This window comes from Pelodiscus sinensis, chromosome 11 (assembly GCF_052426305.1).
Source record: "Pelodiscus sinensis isolate ZL-2025 chromosome 11, ASM5242630v1, whole genome shotgun sequence".
In the NCBI taxonomy this organism is placed as follows: Eukaryota; Metazoa; Chordata; order Testudines; family Trionychidae; genus Pelodiscus; species Pelodiscus sinensis.
In genome coordinates, this window is record NC_143062.1 from 20,330,290 (window position 1) to 20,344,269 (window position 13,980).

Genomic DNA, 13,980 nt, shown 5'->3' on the forward strand with positions numbered 1-13,980 from the left:
GTACAAAGTACTAATAACTTTGGGAAGGGGCTTCCTTCCTCTTTGCAGCCAGGGAGGAAGAGATATATATCACTTGCCCCTACCCCCAATTAACAGAATCACCTACTGGGAAAGATTTCTAGATGCTTGCCAGCTCCAGTACAGATTCTCATTATTGATTGCCAAAATACTAAAAGAGCTCTCCCAGGAATACTTGGAAGATTATGGATTTTGTCAGCTTGTGGTGTACATAGCTACGATTCCATGGTTGTCTACCCTTAAATGTAGGAAACAGGTTCATTGGCTAGGGAGCTGGGAGGTGAAGAGTCATTGAGATTTTATATTTGTCCTTTTTCTTATTTCCTTTAATCTAAGTGTCATCTGAAATGAGAGTGGATGCTTTGCTATGTATGAAAAGTAAGATTTGCAGAGAAAAAAAAATCACAAGTAACCTATTGCAAGGAGAACAGTAGCATAGAGGATTATAGTTTAACCATGCCATGTATTTATCTGCTCTAGGGTATGTCTAGACTGCAGGATTGTTGTTGTTTTTTCAGAAAAATGGCCGTTTTTCCAAAAAACTTCACTTACATCCACACTGCTATTGCGTTCTTTCAAAAGAAAATCGAAAAAATGCATGTTTTTTTCCGACATTGGTAAACCTCATTCTACAAGGAAGAACACCTTTTCAGAACAAGGCATGTATGGACATAGAAGAGGGAGTTCATTCGAAAGAAGAGGCCTCTAGGAAAAAGCACAGGTGCCCTGGTGGCCACTCCATCCATAGTAAGCACAGCTTACATGCGAGAGAGTGTCCAATGAGTGTGGACACTCTCTTTTGAAAAAGCAGATCACTTTTTTGATGTGCTTTTGCTGTGTGGACGCTCTCTTTCGGAAAAAGTTTTCTTTGGAAGCCTGTAGTCTAGATGTACCCTTACAGAGCATCCTGTTCATATAGTCCACACCCTTTATACATACTGTTTCCACACAGCCCATGCTCCTTAGCGAGGCTCCTTAGCTGCCTCACTAAGCCACATACAGAACTGTCCTTACTCATATGCAGAATATGTAGCTGCGTAGGGCACCTGAACATTTGGAGCACCACTGGTTCTTAATGTCCACCCACCTACCTTTTCCTATTTCTGTTCTGTGGCTCTGCTTCCTCCAGAGAAGATCTAGTTAACCTAAAAGCAAAAACACCTGCCAGACATGTTAGTAGAACGCTGAAACCCTGAAAGAGCCATTCAGGTTTTAGTGAAGCCAGTTAACAGGCATTTGCCAACCCCAGGTATATACTGTCAGTTTCTGAATTTACTATGTTAGTCCACAGGATCTTAGTTTAATGAAATATTTTAAAAGCAAATTTTAGTGTATTGATGAAGATTATAAAATCACATTAAAAATGCTATCTCCTCCCCCAGGGTTGCCATTAGGCATAGGGGAACCAGTTTAATAGTACTGCATAGGGCTCCCTAAATCCTAAGGATGGTCCTGGCCACATGCCTGCAGCAGCTTTAACTCTGGCCTCCCGTCTGCACTGCAGGAACATTTGCCCTTTTATCTGACACCTCTGTGGGCCCGCTGCCCTTCAGCTAGAAAGTGAATGATAGCAATTACATCATTCTGTTTTGAAAACCAGCTTTATCCAAGAATTCATCCCAGGCCTGTAGCTATGCTAGAGGGATGAAGCTGTGTAGCGTTTTACAGGCTGTGAAGTAGTCTTGAACAAACTAGTTGAGATGACATTCTGAATTAGAGAAGAGGATCTCTGTGTGTTACAGTCCAGTCCAGTTAACATATATTTGATGAGTATCAGAGAGGTAGCTGTGTTAGTCTGAATCTGCATAAACAACGAGAAGTCCTGTGGCACCTTATAGACTAACAGATTTATTGCAGCATAAACTTTTGTGGGCAAAACCCACTTCGTCAGCTGCAACATGGAAGCATGGGATGTGTGGAAGGAGTATGTATACATCTGACGAAGTGGGTTTTTACCCATGAAAGTTTATGCTCCAATAAATCTGTTAGTCTATAAGGTGCTACAGGACTTCTCATGATATATTTGATGTTTATAATATTTAATAATCTGACTGCCTGACTGTGACAGGATGGATCACAGAAATCCCCTTGAGGTTGTCCCCCAGTGTGCTGATCAAGCCACTGATGCCCACCTTCATTCCTGCTCAGGCTCCCCACACCCAGTCCTTTTGGGCCAGAAGCCCTAGTCTCCCCCAACCAAGGCACAGAATTGGGGTTATTGCCCCCTGCAGAGCATCTCAGATACTGAACCAGTTTAGATCTGGGAGGGCTCAACTATAAGGGATCTAGGGAAACTAACCCTCAAAAGAGAGCAAAAACACCAAATAAATCCATCTTACTTTTTGAAAAATTTTTACACAGAGAAAGCTTGTAAGGTCAGCTTATCAGTGGAAGAGAGATATGCACAGTGTTTGTTCCCCTCCAGATTCCTTCTTGTGTATCCTCCTAGGATGGCTGAGGCAGTTTCAAAGGCCAGATGAAAACTAAGATATGATAGCTCTCCATTCCTTAAATAGCCTTTCCTCCTGGGTGGAAACCCTTTGTTTAGCACATCATATCCCCATGGAAAAGTATCACATCCAAGATGGATTCCAGCACCAGGTGGCATGGTCACATGTCTTTCTAGGACCAACCACAGTTTGGGCTTACAAGACAAACAAGACTAATCACAGATTATTGGTTTGAGTACTGAGCCATTATGTTCCCAGAGTATCCCTAATGTCCCTCATTAGCACATTCAGAATTAAAACCATATTCATGCTTCATATTTCTAACTCACATATAAGAATGATACATGCACAAAAATAGGGTATACACATTCCGTAGATTGTAACCTTAAAAATGCTATGCCACAAGATGCATTTTTCAAAAAGCAGGGGTGGGCAATCATTTTTTGCTGGGGCCACTTCAAAAATTTTTGAAGTGGCCCCAGGCTGCACTGGAAGGGGTAAGGCCAGGATGCTTCCAGGCTTCCCAACCCCCAGACCATAATTGGTCTGGGGGTGAGGGAGGCCCTTTGCCCCCCCTTTCCCACTAAGCACCTATGCTCCTGGTGGTGGAGGAGACTTCCTATGCTCCCCTGCTCCCAGGCCAATCAGGGTCTGAGGGTGGAGGAAGTGTGCGAAGCCTCCTCCCATGCTGCCAGGAGCGCACGATGCTTCTAAGTGCCATGCACTCCTTGCAGGGCAGAGGTAGGGTGGAGGAAACTTTGCGCACTCCTCCCGCCCCCAGGCCAATCCGGGCTTGGAAGCGTGCAAAATCTCCTCCCACTCAGCCAGGAGTGCACAGCAGCTCCTGGCAGGGTGGAGGAAACTTTGTGTGCTTCCGCCTGCCCCCAGGCCGTAATTGGCCTGGGGGCGGGGGAGCAACAGGGCCTCTGAGGGCTGGATCAATCTGCTCAGGAGGCCGGATCCGGCCTGTGGAGTCCCTTTTGCCCACCACTGTCATAAAGCGTCTTCAATTTATACATGTTCATAAGCTGATTTTCGTAAAGCATGGACGGGGCTCAGTGACACTGACTAGGGATGTTAAAAAGCATAGGGTTTTTTTTTCGGTAAAAGTGTAACCACTGAAAATTTCTAGTTAAGACCTTCAAAATCAACTGTAGATCACTCTCCAGTCAACCCCGTTAATCTATCCTGGATGAGAAGGGTAACAGAAGCTGACAGGAGGGTTTCTCCTGTCAACCCTCTGTGGTATAGACCCCACGGTATCTTGATTTATGGTGCTTCGCGTAAGTGGTCTTTCTGTTGCAGTGAAGATGTAGCCTTATTTTCACATTGGATAGTAAAAATTTAGGTTTAGATAATTTGGTCCCTGTATAAATTTTAAAAATACTTAGAAACTTTCTTCCATAGGGTGCTTTAATTGAGTGCTAGCAGATCATCAGATCAGTCAAAAAGTAGAGCAATCCAGCCAGAAGGCCTGAAATCAATTATTTCCATTTACTCTACAAACTGCAGTTATACATGTGATGCAGTCTTGGAAGAGCTGATTCAGTAAGTACATGGATATATAGTTTTGTGGGATGGAGACTGCTAGAGAATGAAAGATTTGATGAGATTTTGAACCACCATTGCCTTTCTGGACATAATGATATGGTTTCTAAAGCATGGTTGACTTTCCTAGAGTTCAGTGATGAGATACATTGTGTGTTTCCTGTTGCTTGTAAAAACCCAAAACAAAAAAACACAGTCCTTTCCACTTAACCCATCCCCCCATTTTTAGTTTATGAACTCAGATACTCTTGGGCACTGAGACAAAAAACATCTTTATTTCCATTTGCAATTTTCACCCTGCATTAACTTGCTTTATACTTTAGATCAAACAAGCCTACAATTAGAAATAGAGAAGGTGCTAAATCATTTTCTATCTGAATGCCATTAAGTTCCTATTACAAATTTAGAAATTACTTTCAACACCATCTTCAATGTTGTCTAAATATACAACATTAAAAAGCTGGCCAAAATTGAATCCTACATGTTCTCTGTCTAGCTTTAGCCTCTGTTTCCTGCTCTGTACCCAGACTCCAAGCTATAGAGTCTACTTACAGTGGTGTCTTCCTGGTGGGAAGTCAATAGCTGATGCTCTTCATCAACTCTGCTTACTCTTCTCATTATGGTGGAATAGCAGAGCCACTATGGGAGTGCTCAGCATTTGATTTATCATGCCTATAAAAGACATAATAAATCAACTCCTCCACCCCTGCTGGATTGATCACTGTTCCTCAATCTAGGGAGAATATGTCCAGAGACAAGTATTTGAATCACACAGAGCTTTTTCAGAAGAGCATCACAATTAAATGCAAGGAGAGACAGATTGTTTAGCATAAGTAGTTAACATATATAGTATTCTAAGGGAGCATTCAAGGCAGAGTCGCTGATTAACACTTACCACTCTATACTTGGAGTATCTTTCCCACACCTGAAGAAAAGCTCTGTGTGACTCAAAAGCTTGTCTCTTTCACCAACAGAAGTAGGTCTAATAAAAGAGATTATCTTACCCACTGTGTATCATTAATATCCAGGGTCCAACACAGCAACACTGCATATCCAACTTGGTAGTTACACTTGGAATAAATCAGTAATGGAGAATATTTTATTAAACAATGGCCACTGTTTTTCAGATGTTTCTTCATATGGGTGATAGTCCAAAATCTATTGAAGTTTAATGGGAGTCATTCTGTTATAAGAACAGCCATACTGGGTAAGACCAAAGGTCCAGCTAGCCCAGGGTGTCCTGGTGGCTACTCTGGCCTCAACCAAAAACACTGCTCTCCCTCCCCGGAGCCCTTAAAGGGGTAGACTGTGGCCACAGTGCCTGTGCCAGCTCCAAGCCTGCCAGCCCAGAGCCAGCAGTCACTGCACCTTACCCAGTGGCCCCAAAACATGAGCCAGCAAGCCACTGGCAGCCAGCCCTCCACCACTCCCCAGGAGCAGTCTTCCTGCTAGGTGCTTCCTGGTTCAGGGCGGAGATCATAGACCATATTCAGGTTTGGAGGGATGCTCCCAACATCCATGATCTCCGCACTAGATGGGGGAATGCCTCCATCTATGGCAGGATAGCTGCCAGCTTGGCCACCAAAGGCCACATGCGAACCCAGGAGCAGGTTCGCATGAAAATCAAGTTGGTCCGGCAAGATCCCCAACCCTGAGCCCTGAGCTTCCCTTCCCCCTTCTTCCCCTTGCTTCCCCCTTCCAGCTCTCTCCTCCCAGGTTTCCCCCTCCCCTCTCCCACCCTCTCTTCTCCCTTCTCCCGCCTCCTTTCCCCAGTCTTACCAGAGTTTCATTCCCCACCCCCCCTGCTGTCTGGGGGAGGTGGGGTGATGTCCCTTTAAGCACAGGCTTCAGATAGCCTCAGGCAGCAGCCACACAAAGTAACTCCTGACCTGATGCCCTGCCGGACCTGGTTCCAGCCGGCCTTAAATGCGATTCAGCGTCCACTCAGTGTGGACACGCTATTTCGAAATAGCCAAATGCTAGTTCAAAATGCATTTTGTGTGTAGACATGTTATTTTGAAATATCTTATTTCGAAATTAGATATTTCGAAATAACGCTGTAGTGTTGACGTACCCTTAGAGAGGAGATGAAAAGGTCACATTATAAAATTATGTAACAAAGGATGGACTAGAGAAGGTGAACTAGGAATGTCCATTCTCTCTGCTTAGGCTAAGTCTAGACTACAGAGTTTTATTGGAAAAAGGTACGCAAATTGCGCTCCACAATTTGCATACCTTTTTCTGATTATTTTTTCGGAAGAGGGTTTTCTGAAATTTGGCCCATTTACACTGGAAAAGTCACCTCTTTCAGAAGAGCCCTTCTTCCTTGTGAAACGAGGGAGACAGGGCTTCCCAAAGAGCTTGTCTGCTCTTCTACAGAAAATGTTGGAAGAGCAGACACATTCCCTGTATACCTTTGGTATCCTGGAAAAACTCCATAGTCTAGACGTAGCCTTAGTAACAGCAGACCAAGGGAACAGTCAATGAAATTAAAAGGTAGGAAAAATTTAAAAAATGGTAAGGAATGCTTATTCACAGAATAAGAAATGAGACCATGGAACTCATTTCATAAGAAATTAGACCACGGGATGTTACTGAAGCCAAGAATATAGCAAGATTCAAAAAGGTATTAAACATTTATATGGGTAATGAACATCTAGTTCTAATTAACAACTTTTTGAAAGGGATGTTAAATCTCCTGCCTTGCAGCTTAAGCCAGTCTGTAACTACTGGAGATCAGGATGAGAGCTAATGGAGGAGGCAGATTCTCCTACATTTGCTGCTGTGGGGTTGCTTATACTACCTCTGAAGCCTCTGGTGCTGTCACTGCCATAGACAGGATACTGGACTAGTTCAGTTTTGGGTCTGGTCCAGTCTAGCAGTTCCTATGTTGTTACCCACATTTCTAAATCCGAGTAAGGTGTGTTAAGCAATGTGCATTGAATGTACTTAATGGAAGAGAAAAAAAAAGAATGCCAAACCATGAAGATGTATAATATGTAAATAAAGAGCGAACAAACAAGGTCTTTTCAACTCTCTCTGATCTGGAGCTGAGCCCAGACCCATATTCCTCACTCAGCTCTTACAAAGATAGAACTATAACTGCAATTGATTTCCAACAGTTTTCACTGAATTATGACTTTAGGATGTAACTCTCGGAGTATATTCCTCCCCCACTGCCTGCCATCTTCATCTTGCCTTTTCCCCTTTAAAAATAGGGTGCAATTGCTTTCAAGCTATTTATATTCCACCTTTGATCCATTATTCTGATTATGGTAGTACATCATGTCCCCAACCAGAATCAGGACCCCATGTCCCCAACCAGAATCAGGACCCCAACGTGCCAGATACTGCACAAGGCCAGTTAAAAATGCAGCCCCAAGAAGATTACAGTTTAACTAGATGGAGACTGCTGGTGAATTATAAAAAAAACATTTGCATGTTTTACTATCATCATCCAATGCACAAGTTCTCTCTCATATTAGGTTACACCAGATATAGTGTCCACATTTGTCAGCTACAAGTTTCAGGTGTGCCATGTGAAGGAAAAACGTCATTTCCCTTGTTCTATTCAAAGCTCCAGGGAAGTTTGGTAGCAAAACTGAATTCTGTTCTATTCAGTTTCTTATAATGCCCTCTTCACTTAGGTGTCTGAGTACATGCACTTATTTCATACAAGCTAAGAAATCAGAACCCCCTCTCTGGTTTCATTCGTGCTATTAAAGTTCTACTCTGCCTACATAACCTGGCCCTCAGCTGTGCTTTGAATTATTACCCAACTGCCTCTACCATTTTGCCTTTAAGTAATCACCACAAAGTCCAGAACTTTCAGCAGCACATAGCAGACAAATTTGGCTTGAATGGTCAGCTGAGGATTCTCCTTGCATAGGGGAACCTTTCAGTGCTATAGAGCCATGTAGCTGGTCCTCTACCACTCTCTCCTCTGTGTTGCCATGATCTCTGGAAGATGTGGATAGCTTATAGCAGCCTTGATGTTACTCTAAATTGAAAAACAATGAGTAGTCCTGTGGCAAATATATATATACTAGCCAGTTAGCCCATCATAAGACGGGATTTTCAGGTCTCTCCTCCACGTCGGTTTTCTCTCCTGAGCCGTCTCTCTCTCTCTTGCTCTCCTTTGTCTCCGTTAGGGATGCACGCTCGTCCAGGCCCCGCCCCCTGGGCATGTATGTCACTGCCCTGCCCCCCTTTGCCTCCCACTGTGGCGCTCAGCTGACTTCTGCGCTGCTCAGCCGGACCACCGCACGGGAGCAAACGGCGCAAATGGCCTCTCTCTCTCTTCTCCTCCTACTGCCTCATCCTCTCTTTCTCTCAGCTCTGGTCTGCCTCCTGCCTCTCTCTCTTTCTCTTCTCCTCCTCTCGCCTCTCACTCTGTGTTTCTCTCCTCCTCCTCCTCCTGCTGTGTCTCTCTCACTCTCTCTCTTGCTGTCCTCCGCCTCCTCTGTTCTCCTCTCTGTCTCCTCCACATCCTCTGTGTCTGCTCCGCTTTCCTCTTTTTGAATCCAGTGCCCTTTGCTGACGTCAGAGACACATGCTCGTCCAGGCCCCGCCCCCTGGCTCTTCTCTCTGGGCGGTGCTGTTGCCTTCCTCCATGGCGCTAAGCTGAGTTCTGCACCGCTCAGTCAGGCCGCCACGCAGGAGACATTAAAATGGAGGCCAGACAGGAACATGCAAATAAAGCCCAGGATATTTAAATCCTGGGCTTCATTTGCAACTCCGGTTGCCTGATTTGCCTACCTAGCTCAAATTAACAAGCTAGTGTAGACATACCCTTACAGACTAACTCCTCTGAAGCTCTAAATTGCAGTGTGGGCTGAACAAACTACTGACCAACCCCAGCATTAGGAGGGGCATAAAGCACCTTTTCCTTCACCCCACTAGGTCCTGGAGCAAATACAGTTCAGACAAATCCAAGGACTAGGCCCAAGATGTCATAGTTTGTACCTTTCGGGGTTCAGCTTCACTGATCAGGGAGATAAACTCAGATTTAGACCCCTTAAATCGATCCTTATGTAATATAAAAAGAGTTCATGAGCTTAAATGTCTTGTACTTCTTTCTTCTCCCATTATGCATTCCAGAAACTTAAAAAATCATATGTTTGAAATCAAAGGAGTTTGATTGTATAAAGAACATAATTGTTGCTTCTTATAAAGCTTTATAGTTTGAACCCTATGGCTTTGGTATCTTTTCCTTATTAATCATACCCTGTAAGAACTTGTCTAAGATGTGGTGAATCTGAGCCTAAGACAATGTTACTTGCATCCTTAATTTCCCATTCTAATTACAGGTTTTGCCATAAAACCCCTGCTGTATCATTTTCTGCTCTCATTACAAATTAATAGGACAATGGCAAAACTCTCATTGACTTAAATGTGAATAGGACGGAACCCCATCTTTGCAGCAAGGCTGCCATATCAAAATTGTAGAGTTTAACGAATTCACTGCATTGCAGCTGCTTAAGAAATTGTTCTGATCATTTCAGTGTCTGTATTTTCATCAGTTGTCCATGGGGCTATTCCTTCCCTAGAAAGCAAAAACCTCTGGCTACGTCTACACTGGCACGTTCTCACGCAAAAACTCTTTTGCGGAAGAGTTCTTGTGCAAAAACTCTTCCAGAAGAGAGCGTCTACACTGGCACGTGCTTTTGTGCAAGAGATGTGCTTTTGCACAAGAGCATCCATACCAGTGTAGACGCTCTCTTGAGCAAGAAAGCTCTGATGGCCATTTTAACCATAGGGCTTTCTTGTGCAAGAAATTCATGTTGCCTGTCTACACTGGCCTCTTGTGCAAGAACAGTTGCGCAAGGGCTTATTCCTGAGTGGGAGCGTCAGAGTTCTGGCGCAAGAAGTCCTGATTTCATACATTAGAACATCAGTGTACTTGCGCAAGAACATGCGGCCATTGTAGACAGGCAGCAAGTTTTTGCACAAGAGCGGGTAGGCAGGACTCAAGCTAACAGCAACCCCAGTCTTACATAGGAAGGGGGCTTTGGGTGAGTGGAGAGGGCCAGCCCCATGAGTGGGCCCCCAGGCCAGCCCTGCATGGTCTCCATTTTCCCTTTGGGAAAGACGATTACCCTATGCATATAATATATTTGTATTGCTCTTTGGGTGTCTTAATGATCCTTCATGACATAAAGAATTAGATTTAAAAACAACACCAGTGTTCAGAATCTGACCCTGCTGTGTCAGACGATCTGATCACAATGGTCCCTCATGGCCTTAGAATCTATGAGTGTCTCTAATGCTCCTTTCTTCCACTGAAGACTGAAAAAATCCAGAGTCTAGAAAGACAAAATAACTGGACACAATTGAAAATGAAAACATGCCAAGAGGCCAATCTCCAAGTTGGTGTAAAAAATAAAAATCAATAGATATTAATCCTGAGTGGAACCCCAGGGAAAAAGGGAGACATCTGATTGTGTATTGGATGATAGATCAATGACTTGTGAGTTCATCATCTAGGATAAGCCAAGCTGCTGAGTCACTGATTATTTCACATTATTTCATCAGTCACCTAATAGAAGAGTGACTGCCTTCCCAAATGAGTCAGACTCAGAGCTCTCTCCCACCCCAGCCCCAACCCCCACACTCCCAGGCAAAGGAACAGGAGTCATGTAGCTTACCTTTGACAAAGTGTCATACAAATAACTTGAACAGAATGCCTGATAAGGTTCTGATCCTACAAACACTTACGCATCCAGCTGTCCCTACTCACAAGATTAAACTAAACATGGGCATGTTGGCAGGATCAGGATCTAAGACTGTAATCCCCTTCAGTGCTGCTGTAATTGAAATACAATGACACACAGAGGCAACATGTGGGAGCACGAGGGAGCACATGCACTGTGGCAAGGGCCCCTCTTACCCTGGCCACCTCTGGGCTGGTCTCTCACTCCTAATCCCAGAGTTTGGGGGTCACAGCAGGTCTCTTTGGTAGGGAGCCCAGCCACGCCTCCTCAGACTCCCTCCCTCCCTAGCTAGCTAGCTACCTCCACTTAATGCTGTTGTGGTTTTGTTCTCTTTCCCACCACTGCCCTTCCATCCTCTCCCTCCACCTTCCAACTGCTGATGCTTTAAAGACCCTCAGTCAGCCAGCAGCGGAGTCATCTGGACCCAATCAGCCTGAGCCAGTTCCCTCCCAGCTGCATCTAATTGGCCTGCAGCTCTCTGCTTCTACTTACAGGGTTTTTTATCCTTTGGGGCTGCCTTTTCCCTTCTCTGCAGCAGCTCCCTGGCCTGACCCTGTCACAGCACCTACACGAGATGGGTGGGAGAGACAAGGGGCCAGCCAATAGCTGGTGGAACCACTGTCACTGGATGTCTGAGGGGGCTACTGGGGATACTCACTGGCAGTGGCGGGGGAAGCGGAGTAACACGGCCCCAGCTCATTCTGCTCTCCTGGCTGCACAACTCAGTGGAGGAGTGGTCCCCCAGGTGGAACTGTTTGGGATGGAGCAGAGGTGGAACAAGGGTGGGGAAGAAGAGGGGAGGGAGCATTGAGGGGGCTGTTCTGGCCCTTCCCCAAGCTGTGTTGCGGGGTTTCTTGTGGCTAGTGGCTTCTGTAACCCCTCTCATCAAGATGCCCCTGATTACACAGGTCAATAGGGGTATGTCTACACTACCCCTCTAGTTCGAACTAGGGGGGGTAATGTAGTCATACGGAGTTGCAAATGAAGCCTGAGATTTGAATTTCCCAGGCTTCATTTGCATAAAGCCGGCCGGCGCCATTTTTAAATGCCGGCTAGGTCGGACCCCATGCTGCGCGGCTACACGCGGCATAGACTAGCTAGTTCGGATTAGGCTTCCTATCCGAACTAGCTGTACAGCAGCATGGTCCAGGCAGTGCTGGGGGCTGACTGCCCCTGCCCCACCTCTTCCATCCAAGGCCCTGCCCCCTCAGGGAGCACAGAGCCACCCCCCACATTGCCCAGTGGCCAGGAAATCCTGTCAGCCCTGCCCTCCCCCGATTGCAGTAGTGCCTAAGATCAAGGCCTTATTGTGTTCAGTGTTGTACAATTAAATCACGGATAATCCATGTCCCAGAGATCTTAAGCTCTTAATAGACAAGAGAGAGAGATGAAGTGACTGGTTCAAGGCCACACATGGATCCTGACAGCTTGTGGCAAAGCGAGGGGTTCAACCCACACCACCTAGGTCACAGCCTCATCACAGGACTCTCTTGTCAGACTCAGCACCTAGTCAAAGATACTGAAATGTAGAGAAGACATCAGTCTAGGACTCATGATTATTCAAAACACTTAAGGGAACACTGATGGCTCTGAGTATTTTTAGTCACACAAGTAGTGACACTGAAGACAACAAACTCACTGCATCAGTCCAATTACTCCTATGACTAAGGATGCGTTAGACCCTAGGCCTGCGTTCTTTGGAAATAGGGAGATTCAGTCCTGATCCTGAAAACACCAGATATACGTTACATGCACATAATGCTTTTTACCAGTAGATGCGGAAGACAGGGCTTCCAAAAGAGCGCATTGCACTTCCGCAAAAAAAAGCAGAAGAGCAAACGTGATTCCTAGACGCAGCAGAGTTTTTCCAGGATACCTCTGGTATTCAGACGTACCCTAAGAGTGGACCTTTCTGAGGCATAGACCATTTTACAGAGAACAGTTGGCACAATGGGGTTTGAGCTAGTGTCAGATCCAAGAACATGGGGATACAAAATGAAGTGAGGGGAGGCCTTTATACTATTCACCTGTGAAGAAATTCTCCTCCATTCTTTAAGCAGTTCCCTTAAGGCAAAATGGATCAAACCAAAGGATAGTTCCCAAGGATTAGTAAGAAGCTGAAGATGTGAAAGCCAGAAAACACTGGTCTGCAAATTGAAACAAAGTTTCAGTTGTTTTGATAAAAATTGGTGACTTAACATAATTTTGCTATGCTAATTTCAAAAATGGCATCCATTTTGCTGTATCACGTAAGGCTTTTTCACAAATCAAAAAGAAAAAATGAACATTTTTCATGCTTTTTATTCCACCTTATGCATTAAATACTTGGTAAATAGTAAGTTATAGTTCTGTTAGAAGGTCTGCTGTAAGTCCTTCTTTAAAGAACAAAGGAGCAAAGTGTGAAATTTAACTACTGAGTAATTTTAAATGATTAGATACGACTGAATCGATGCTTTTACAACTTTTTATGCATTTCACCATCGGTCTCTCTTTTCAGGGACCAGCAGTAATCAGACATCATATTGACATCCCAGCATCTTTGATATCTCTTTTCCATCATCTTGATATCCCAATGAAATCTTCCCCCTTGCTCTTCACTGACACTTCTAAGTTTTTTCAGGAAAATAATCCAGATGGGAGTGCAAAAAATGAACTTTCAAGCTCATGTTGCATCCAAGTCTTTCAAATTTGTTTAGCATGTTGCCAACAATGTTTTTATAATCAGGATCTTTGTTATTCCCTAAGAAGTTTCGTACGACAGTTCTGAAGGCCACCCAAGCATCTTTCCCTGAGTCATTCCTGGTTTCTTCAAAGTTAGTGTCAAGAATCAGTTTCCTGATCTGAGGAGCCACAAAGCCTCCTTAACTTTTTCGTAACTCAAAGCTGGGAACTTGTCGCAAATGTACTTGAAACAGTCACCATTCTTGTTTAATGCTTTCACAGATTGTTTCATCAAACCTAGCTTGATGTGGAGTGGAGGTAGCAGTACCTTGTTGGGCTCAATCAGTTTTTCATGAATCATATTCTTGGAGCCAGGAGTCAGACTCTCCCTTGGTGGCCACTGTTTCCTCACCCAATGAAGAGCTCTTGCTCTGCTATCCTATTTGCATAAAAAGCACGGCATTTTTGTGTAACCAGCCTCCTGACCAAGCAGCATACACAACAGCTTTACATCTCCACATACAGTCCATTCATGCGCTGGATAACGCACCTTTTCAAGGAGAAGCTCAAGATTTTCATAGGTTTCTCTT